General features: G+C 35.8%; 2 long non-coding RNA genes across 2 annotated transcripts; one reads left to right on the forward strand and one right to left on the reverse strand.

Moving 5' to 3' along the window:
• The first annotated feature begins 1662 nt into the window (after positions 1 to 1662).
• Positions 1663 to 4453, forward strand: LOC131540217 (uncharacterized). Its single transcript, XR_009271219.1, has 3 exons — positions 1663 to 2231; positions 2670 to 2804; positions 3623 to 4453. It is a non-coding gene; the product is annotated as an uncharacterized LOC131540217 (long non-coding RNA).
• Positions 4454 to 6653: 2200 nt separating this feature from the next.
• LOC131540215 (uncharacterized) lies at positions 6654 to 9561 on the reverse strand. The gene is made up of 3 exons (XR_009271218.1): positions 7932 to 9561; positions 7238 to 7725; positions 6654 to 7130 (listed from the first exon to the last, which is right to left on the reverse strand). It is a non-coding gene; the product is annotated as an uncharacterized LOC131540215 (long non-coding RNA).
• Positions 9562 to 10529: the final 968 nt, after the last annotated feature.

A 10529-nucleotide genomic window follows, 5' to 3' on the forward strand; every position in this document is an offset into this window, starting at 1 on the left:
CCTCAGTTCAAGCGGTATATGAATCAATTATATTTCCCTCTTTAATATTTACGGCACAAAATAAATATGAATATTTGAATGCATGTTGAAAAAAATCTGAACAATTTAATACAAAACGAATGTCTCATGAAATCAGTCAGAGTTTTAAAAAAAATGTCAATATGTCTACGTTTTATTGCTGTTTTTTTAATGTTAAATGTGAAGAATGATGGATTCCATGATGGTTTCTGCTAATATGACAGTTTACTTTAGCCTGACTATGTCAGACTTCGTACTTCCGCTCAATTTAATTTAGCTTCTGTAATCAGTCTGATATAGTAAACCATCTCCCAGTTTATCTCCGGCTCTGCAGCAGCCGGGCCAACCAATGAACAGAGGGGCGGGCTGAGAGCCGTGATGTAGACACTAAGCACCGAATTTAAGATTGTAGTTTAGGTGAGGGAAATCTAAAACAACAGCGGACATGGAGACACTGGATACTATTCGCTCTGTTGTGGTGAATATTCCCAAATCCCATGGATTTGCCAACTGAAGCCCGAACAAGAAGAGTGTTTGGTTCACATTGTGAATGGAGGTGATGTTGTGGCCCTACTCTCGACAGGTTTTGGGAAAAGTTTAATTTATCAACTATTACCAATCGTCAGCGAGAAAATGGGGAGGCCAAAGTCCGGCAAGGCGATAATTGTGGATGCGTAGATTTACTTCACATAATCTGCAAAAGTTGTTCACAGCCATCTTCACTCCGGTATTTCGCTCGATGGTTTTGTTTTCGCTGCATACCTGTGTTTACAGAGGAAGTTCGAGGCAGCTGAGCCAGCACATAACATACATCATAACTAAACGTTATGTGATTGGCTTACGGGTACACCAATGATTTTAAACTTCAGACAAGCGCCCGCCCACGAGAAAGTAAACACTTGTCAATTATGCCCTTCCAGACTCTGTTTATGAAGCAAAGCGAAGTAGCAGAGTTTGGTATTACCAGGCTAAGTTTACTTAACAGCAAAAACCAAAGGTTTTAGAGCGCTCCCTCTATAATCCTTTGATTAGACTGACAGGCCAGCTGATTTGGTGGTTGCCTAGCAACATAAAAAAACGCAGTGCACTGCTCTTTTTTAAAAGGCCCTGATCACACCGAATGCGTTTTTTAGTTCTGAAAATGTGAAGCACACCGCACTGCCTTTTTTTTTTTTTTCTTTTGGTGGTGACTTTAAGAGACATGTCTAATAGAGCCATTTATACATAGATATAAAATAGTTAAGTTCAGGTTTGGGGGGATGATTAAGGAATCTAAAATGTATCTGTAAAATATTAAAAGTGCAAATACCCTTACAAAAAATAACTGCAGTACATTGAAGTACAACTGCAGTGAAACTGCAGTACAAAGTAGTATAAATGCAGTACAGTGAAGTACAACTGGACAATTGCAGTATAATGAAGTATATAACTGCAGTTCATTAAAGTTCAAGAGCAGTAAAACTGAAGTGCAATGAAGTGCAACTGTAGATTTGCTGTTTAATGCAGTACAGATACAATATAACTGCAGTTCAGTGATACGCTGAAATGCAGGTGAAGATTTCAGATGCAAAAACTTCTGATTCAAAGTCTGTCTAATTAAATTTTATTTTTTATTTTTAAATAAAGCTCCTATGATTAGGTTCAGTAATTTCACTTTAATGGCAATGAGGTTCTTGTCATTGCCAATAAAGTCTTCTTGTATAGGCCCTGTACTGAAGTTATGCTATATTGTGCAACATGTAGCAAGTGCTGTGGTTACAGTAGACTTGGCAAGTGTTTTTTTTTTTTTGTAATGTAGACTTCCTATAAAATATTCGTACAAAAATATTTTTGTACAAAAAATATTTGCCTATGGAATATTTCACCCTCATAGATTAATAACCCGCATTTGAGATCTTCCTTTTGAGATCTTCCTTCGCGCCAAAGGTCGTTGTCCTGACAACAAGTCTCGCGAGCAGCTTATTATTACTTTTAACAGACAGTAAATCAGCGTCTTTTCCGTAGTGTCTACTGCAGAATGGATATAAAAGTATAAAACACGTTTTGGTTTGACAACATCGTTCATATGTGAACTATCACAATTAAAGCACAAAGACATAATAACATCATTACACCCCGAGGCCATTCACAAGTGTGACAAAAGAGAAGAAACGCTTTCCGGAAGAGAAGTTCATCAGGCGAGTTGGAGACTAGTCGACTCATCCAGTTTAGCGGTGAGTATAATGTCTAATGTCCTCATATATCTTTAGTTATAATTTTAGAGAGATGTAAAATGACTTCACGGATATCTTATTCAACCCGCTGAGATGAGCAGAAAATGAGAGGAAATGCCGCTTCAGTGCTGATCTGTAGCGCACGCGGGTCTGTGCGCGAGGTGCTTATGATACACAAACAAAACAACTGGTTTAATGCTGTTTTTACTACACTTTTACTATAATAAACACCAACATCTCGATCCAACCAGTGACAACCCTGTGTATGTATTTAATTATGCTATGGCTCAGCAATTTTTTATAAGCAGTTCTGTAGAAATGAGTCATGTCATTGTCCAGCTCAGTTCAGTTCTCAATAGCATCAGTACATCATTTATAATAATGGAATAAACAAAATTGTACTGAATACAGTGTATTTGTTTGTTTGTTTGTTTCTAGGAGAGCATCAACCCCTAATTGACATGAGGAAATAAATAATTGAAAAGTGTTCAGGGTACAGTGTACCCCTCTTTGCAACAGAGAAAGCATTAGGAAAGAGAAGAGAGAAAGTGAAAAGGCACTCAACAGATGTTGGTGAGACTTTATTTCTGGAAATGCTTTAAAGGTCACTCACGTTCTAGTTAGCCACAAATGTAAACCTGAATTTAGATTTTAGTCTTTAAATGGGATTAATAACTCCAGCTACTTGTAGGCCTACAGTCCTGTATATTTCACACTAAATTGTGATGCAGCCTGAATCATAATCACACCATGTTCATTTGTTGGCCAGAGGAGAACTGATCCCTAAACTAAACATACTTTCTGCCAATGTTTTTTTTCTCCATTCTGTCACCTGATGGAGTTTGGGTTCCTTGCCACTGTCGACTTTTGGCGTGCTAATTTGGGGACACATAGTATTCAGCAATATTATTGATCTGACTCCACTGACACTATTGGATGAGTACTGAACTGAGCTAGATGATGACACCACTGCTATCTAGATGCACTGAAATTATTTTATATTTGATGATTTTTATACAGTTAATTGAAATTAACTGAGTCAACACTGATTTCAACTGAACAATGACACGTTTTACTGTTTAGAGCTGCTTCACAGCAGAAGTGAATTCTGTTTGCATCATTATTTTTCTATTTATCACTGTAAAGCAGCTTTGAAACAATCTGTATTGTATAAAGTGTTACAGTATATAAATAATGGTGACGACTTAAATTGGTTCAAATCTTCAAAAAAAAGTGCATGAAACAGGCAACCTGAATAAACACAAAATACAGTTTATTAATGATAACTGTATTTGCCTTTTTTATGTTAATTTTCTTAGGAATATCTGACAATATTTAGTGCTGGATATACTCAAAAACAGAATAAATCAGGATTTTTTTTTTTTTCACAGCACTGTACACCAGCATTTATGTGCAGTAGTGTGACATTAATGTGTGGAAATGGACATTTTATCAGTGTGTGATTGCTATTTTCACACTGGTAACAACTAAAAAAAGATGACCAAAAATATAATTCAACAGAAGATGATGGCTGTGGTGAAGCACTCAAATAATGGTGAGCAGTAATCTACTTTATTTAATTGATCTTATATTAACTATTATCTTTATAGTTTAGAATACATAATAACTGCTATTGTATTTCAGAAACTACGACCAGTGGGAGTCAATCAATCCAAACAAAATTGCATATATTTTTTTTTTCATCTTGTAAATGGTACATACTAATAAGTATAAACAATGAGGCCAATTAGATAATGCCCACCTCTCATGCTCACAGACAGTTCAATAATCAGCATGAATGCATGAAACTGGATAGACTAATTACAGAGTAAATAACTCACCCACTCAGACATCACTTTCAAAATGAACTTGAAACATGAAATGATCTGTTTTAGAGCTTGTTTTTAGCTGCACGTAACGCACTTGAATTTGCAGTTAAAATGGCTGCGACCATCATGACACCTGCAGTAGAGGAACTGATGACTAATGATCCAAAAAGAAGGTGATAAGAGGTGCAGGAGGCTGAACAGTTAATATAAGCATAATCATATTTATTCAGCCATAGAAAGATTAGCTATGTAGGAGTAAGCTGGTTTTGAAACCCAATACTCAGAATCTGAAACTGTGGTTTCGTTATTAAAGTGTTTAACTTTGACTTTTAGTTTAACAAGTGGCCAAATAAAACTACATAAGTTGTCAGGGACATTAAATCAGTGGTTCTCAATTCCAGTCCTCGGGGCCCCCTGCTCTGCACATTTTGCATGTCCCCCTTACTTAACACACCTGATTGAGATCATCAGCTCGTTAGTTCAGTTCATGGATCTCTTTCCTAACAAGCTGATGATCTCAATCAGGTGTGTTAAATAAGGGAGACATGCAAAATGTGCAGAGCAGGGGGCCCCCAGGACTGGAAGTGAGAACCACTGCATTAAATGTCATCATGGTGAATAGGGCTGTGCGATATGACAATATATATCGGATGGACGAAATAAAAAGTCTATAGTTTCATATGATGTTCTATCGTTTATTTCGTGGTGTCACAAAATACATTACGGTAATACTTTTTAATCATTTGGATGAGTGCGATCTTTACACGCCACCCATGGGGCGTGAAGGGGAGACAGAACCAGGTGGAGAACGACCAGAACAAAACGAGGAGCTCGTTCCTAAACGAGGGACTACATCTGTAGCATGGGCATGCGTTTTTAAGCACTGCAGTTTTAAAACAACCGATTGAAGCCGTTGAAACACAAACAACAGAGCTATATGTGTGCGCCGTCTCTGTTTCTATGTGAGAGGACCGCGCCTTTTTTTTTTTTTTTTTTTGCTGCTTTATTGACTTTGAACGATTACATAAACACATATGCCTCAGAATCCCCGTCTTGGCAAGTATCCTCATAAAGACAGCGATTTAGGTCTTAAGAGAGAGGAAACAGCTAAAAGAGAAAACGCATATGTAACAGTATATTGGATCCGGACTTCGGTCTTAAAGGAGAAGCTGTCCAATATTCGTTCTGTCTGCCATTCATATTAATCATAGCACATTGCTAGAAAATCTCTCACTACTCTTGACTAAATCACTTTTGTAACTTTAATAAGAAGAAATAATTATAAAAATAATGATATATTTATATATATATATATATATATATATATATATATATATATATATGTGTGTGTGTGTGTTTATGTATATATATATATATATATATATGTGTGTTTATTTATATATATATATATATATATATATATATGTGTGTGTGTTTATATATATATATATATATATATATATATATATATATGTGTGTGTGTGTGTGTGTGTGTGTGTGTGTGTATAATCTATATATAATACACGTGTTAATTATATCTATCATAGATAGATAGATAGATAGATATAATTAACACAGTGAAGACTAATTAATTTAAACAATGTATGTAGCGTTTCTTATTTATTTTAGTTTTTTTGTCCTATTGCTTGCAATTAGTTTCTTATACTTATTTCATCACTGACTGTTTATTTATTTTCAGTGAGCTTGAGTTTTTATTTATTTATTTATTTTTTATCTTTTTAGGCTTGTATTAGTTTGATATTGACATTGGTGACAAGGATTATGAAAATTTTCAAATGGTGAACAGGTAAACTCATCTAGTCACTAGCCGCTTTCACAGCCTCGTTGTGTTTATAATAACACTCTTTCAAACTAGAACACTTAACTCAAATTTTCTTAAAATTAAAAATATTTTTAAATAAATACTGAAAGAGTTGTCATTGAAAACATACAGTACAAATGTATTGTAGTTTGTTTATAGCCTTAGCTATTTTTTTTTTATTTTGGTGAATGTATTTAGACTTCAAAATTCATAAAAATTGTGTTCATTTATGAATATTGACAGACTTACGTAAGAATCGTGAACTTTTGTTGGTCACAGAGCTTATTTTCTGCTGTAATCCAAAAGTCAATGAAAAAATAAAATAAAATAAACAAATAAGTATAAATCAATCAATCAATAAACCCTGTTGGTTTTTTGTCGATGGAAAAAAGGTGATGCTAATTTCCAGGTTTCCAGGACTACAAAAGTATGTAATCATCACATCACTCTGTATAGGAATATTTTCATAAAACATGGCTGTCTTACGGTGACCAAGAGACAAAATTCTCACCTTTCAGAGTAGACATTGATAAGCATGTGCCACCCAGGTTCGTCACTTCTTGTCGTTACCTTAAACATTTAAGATGTGGTCTGTGCGTATTTGCAGCGCGTTTCTGTATTTGGTTGTGTTGCGAGTATATGCGGTGCATTTCTGTACATGGTCATGTTGTGAGTATTTGCAGCACAATATCAAAACATGAAAACATTTTAACATTCATGTAAAAAAATATTAAACCAAATGCAAATGCTTTTATTATTTATAATCTCCAATAAACGCTGCTTAGTGTAATATTTTAGCCATATTGACAGCTCAAACTAGTTAGGTTTTTTTTCATAGTGTTACTTGTGTTTTAACACTGTTTGGTGCCCTATCATACAAATGAGTGACTTAAAAACAGCAGCACTGAATAGGAGTTGAATAATTATGACAGCTGTATTACAAAAAAAAAAAAAAAATCCTGTAACTCACAAATATTAGCAACATTATATATTAGACACTATATATTGACATTATCACTTTTAATATGCCTCTAAACTGCTGTGAAAAGCTTCTCAAAAGATCCTCAAAACAGCTTACATTTGTACATTAATGCTTAATATGAATCATTTTCATTGCAATTGTATATGATAAACCTTGACAAAATTTGCATCAACATTATGAATTTGCAGAAGAATAAATGACTACCATTGTGCTGGAGAAATTATTTCCAATCAAATGCGTTCCAGAAATAAAAAGTCCCATCCAACCTAAAATATAAATATCACGTGTCATTTCAATTGCATTTTTACACTGTATTTTACAGCAAGTATGCATCTTAAAGGAACTTCTTTTTTAACAAAATCATCAAACTCACCTGGCATCACCTTTTGCGCAGACATCCTCACACTCACGCGGAGTGCTAAGAATAAACCAGGCCTAATGGAACCGACTGACAGGGCTGTCAAATTAGTTTCACAATCCCATACTTAAATGATGAAGTTCTCCGACCTCTTTCAGTGACTGCTGTTCACATCAGTCGTGTGTGACACTCTAATTAGGTCAAGTGGTTTCACTAGACTCGGTGGGGCCGCTGTGCTCCAGTACCTGAGACGTCCTGTTTGCTGGGCCCGCGGTGACCCGTCCTGAGTGCTGCCCATCACTCACAGGTACAGCCGGGTGTGGAGTGACCTTCCCTGACATCTCTCTCCCATCGGTACATTGACACACTGACAAACATGCTGCCAGACAGCCGCCTGCACAGCCACAATGCGCTGCACGCCGCTGTGCCTGTGTTATACTCCCACACTCTGCAGAAGCAATGAAGCCGGGCATGGTGGGTTATGACAAATCCATTACTCACAACTGGTTGATGGGCATTCATGTTGCATATGATAAATAATGGGCGATGAATCATGTCAAACATGCAGGGGAGAAACAGAGGCACAGAGGTTATTTAAAGAACAGATACTGATTTTTTATTAATTAATTAATTAATTAATTAATTATTTAGTTGTGCAAAATAATGCAAGAAGGAAATCTGAATAACAGCTTGTTTGATCAAAGCTTACCTTTGGGACAATGATGTAGCAGTTTTGCTATTGTCAGGAATGGAGGAGGCCACAAACTGATAATTTGCATGTAGGCATGAATGTTAAACAATCAAACAGACAACCAGTTCACTTAGCCAAACAAAGCCGGCTACAGTCACATTTGCAAATGCAATGAGTAATCAATAGGCATTGGGTACTCTATCTTTGAAAGCAAAAGGTATCAAATTGCAAAAAATGTTCTACCAGAAAGCAGAGCCGAACCTCTCTATAAGCAAAGTACGCATGTTGCATAGGGCCCCTGAAACACCAGGGGGCCCCCTTGCTTTCAAAGATGATTTCATTTTAGTTTTCTTTTTGATTTTGGCCAACGATTACAAAAACATGAATGGTCCTTTCCTTTAATGCATTGTGCTGTCGCCCTTACTGCATAACATCCAAATCAGTCAAATCATGTTAGGGGTGACCCCGAATAGTCAATGATTCGATGCTTCCATAGGAGGAGCCCGATTCGACTACCAATCTCACAGTTGAATATTCACTGGGTGTTATGATCATGCCATTTTGGCTACTTGGGGGTTCTCAATGTCTGATTTCACATAGAACTACCAGTTTTCTCCCAATAAGTTAATATACAGCATATTAAGATAATGTTGTAAATAAAAATCTGAAAAGAAAGAAGCTTTTAATAAATATTTTTAATGTGTGTGAATAAATCCAACCACCCCTATAGATTTAAATTTCACTTAATCCAACATCTTGGCGGCAAGGATTTAAATCTGTAACAAGACAGAGTGAAAGACTGGATTTTTTTCGTTCAGGTAGGGTATAAGTGATTTCAAAAGATTTCAGCTGGTTTATATTGTATATATTATTTATCTGGCATAAAATGCATTTGGGTTACGCTGCAGTAAAGCCTTCATTGTAGTACTATGGTGATTATCTCGTCAGCGCGCAGCGCAAGCAGGAAGCAATGCAGAATATTAATAATTATGACTGGGACTGTCATATACATAACATTACAAAGAGAACACTTATTATAAAACGCTGTGAATTTTTACATTTGCTGTGTTTCTGCACGTTGTTGCGTGAAGAACGAGTCCACAAAAGGAGTTCATTCAGAGCCGCGCAGAAACGTTCATGACATGTGCATTCGGGACATTTGCAGATAGCCTATGAGTCGTAATACTGACGTTATGTCGTATAAATAACGAACCGTATTCTATACAGTAATGGGAATAACGGCGTTATTTTTTTTCAGTAACGAGTAATCAAACGGATTACTGTTTCCCCAACGCCCTTACCGTTACTGACAATACAATGTGGCATTACTATATTATTAGAATTACATTTTTCAGTTCATCTGAATGGATGCTCAGTGTAGCTGTATTTGACGTACCATAAACAGTGTGAAGGCGCACGACTCGCCGTCGCTTTCTCTCACATACACGCACGCAAAGAAAGATACAGAGCAAGAGAGTCTTTCATAACATGCAGAATTGACGCGCTACATGTAAACGATATTCTTTGATATATTTTCCTGTCAAAATAACGGAGTTCCGTTGGAATTCCTTGGGAACTGCCGGGTTCTCTGCTAGTGGGCGGAACTAATGCGCAAACGACAATCTCATTGGCTGGCGCTCACCTATTATCGTCCCTGTTTTGATTTCAGCAAATCAATTCGAGCGAATGCAGACAATGTGATTAATATTCATGAACCCAGCAGCTCATTAATCCTTAGTGCGTTTTATGTTGATGACAAATATGCATTCATACTTGGTTATTCTAATTACTAAAGTTCTATCATCATATAATATTAAATTATCATAATATTATATTATAATGCTTGACTGACTGATACTAAGTGTCAGTAGATAAATAGTGTAGATTAATGTACAATGTTTTATAATAATAATTTATTCTTTTTAGTGTCCATTTCATTAATTTAACATATTTAATATTAGAGGCATCCAAAGTTATTTGACATTTGAACATTTTTTTAAAAAAGTAACACGATAGTTACTTTCCCTGGTAATTAGTTACTTTTATAATGATGTAACTCAGTTACTAACTCAGTTACTATTTGTGATAAGTAACTAGTAACTATAACTAATAACTTTTTTAAAGTAACGTTCCCAACACTGATTCTGTACGAGATAAATGATGAGTTAAATCCCATTGATTAAAAACCTGCTATCAAATGCTTCACTCTACTGGTCATCTTCAGTGCGCGCAGCTCAAATGCAGAACATTAATAACTGTCATATACATAACGTTGCAATGGGAGCACTGTGGTAAAAAAATGTTGTAAATTCTTAGGGTTTCGCTGACTTTAATGATAATCTTTTAATCAAAACATAAAACATTATTTTTGTATCTGCGAGGCGTCCGTTACACATTTTCCCTGTGTTAACGTCAATAATTATGACTGTCAAATGTCTGACTTGACTCTTGGTAGTGTATTTTGCCCCCGCCCCCAAACATATGATTCGACTATCAGTCGACTGTCGGCAAGATTCGAAAATTCTGATTCGACTATGAAAATCCTTAGTCTGGGACACCCCTAGTGTTTGTCATATACAGTCTCCTGCCTTTCTTGCTTGATTCTAAAAAAAAAAA

The sequence above is a fragment of the Onychostoma macrolepis genome, chromosome 05 (assembly GCF_012432095.1).
Source record: "Onychostoma macrolepis isolate SWU-2019 chromosome 05, ASM1243209v1, whole genome shotgun sequence".
Taxonomy (NCBI): domain Eukaryota; kingdom Metazoa; phylum Chordata; class Actinopteri; order Cypriniformes; family Cyprinidae; genus Onychostoma; species Onychostoma macrolepis.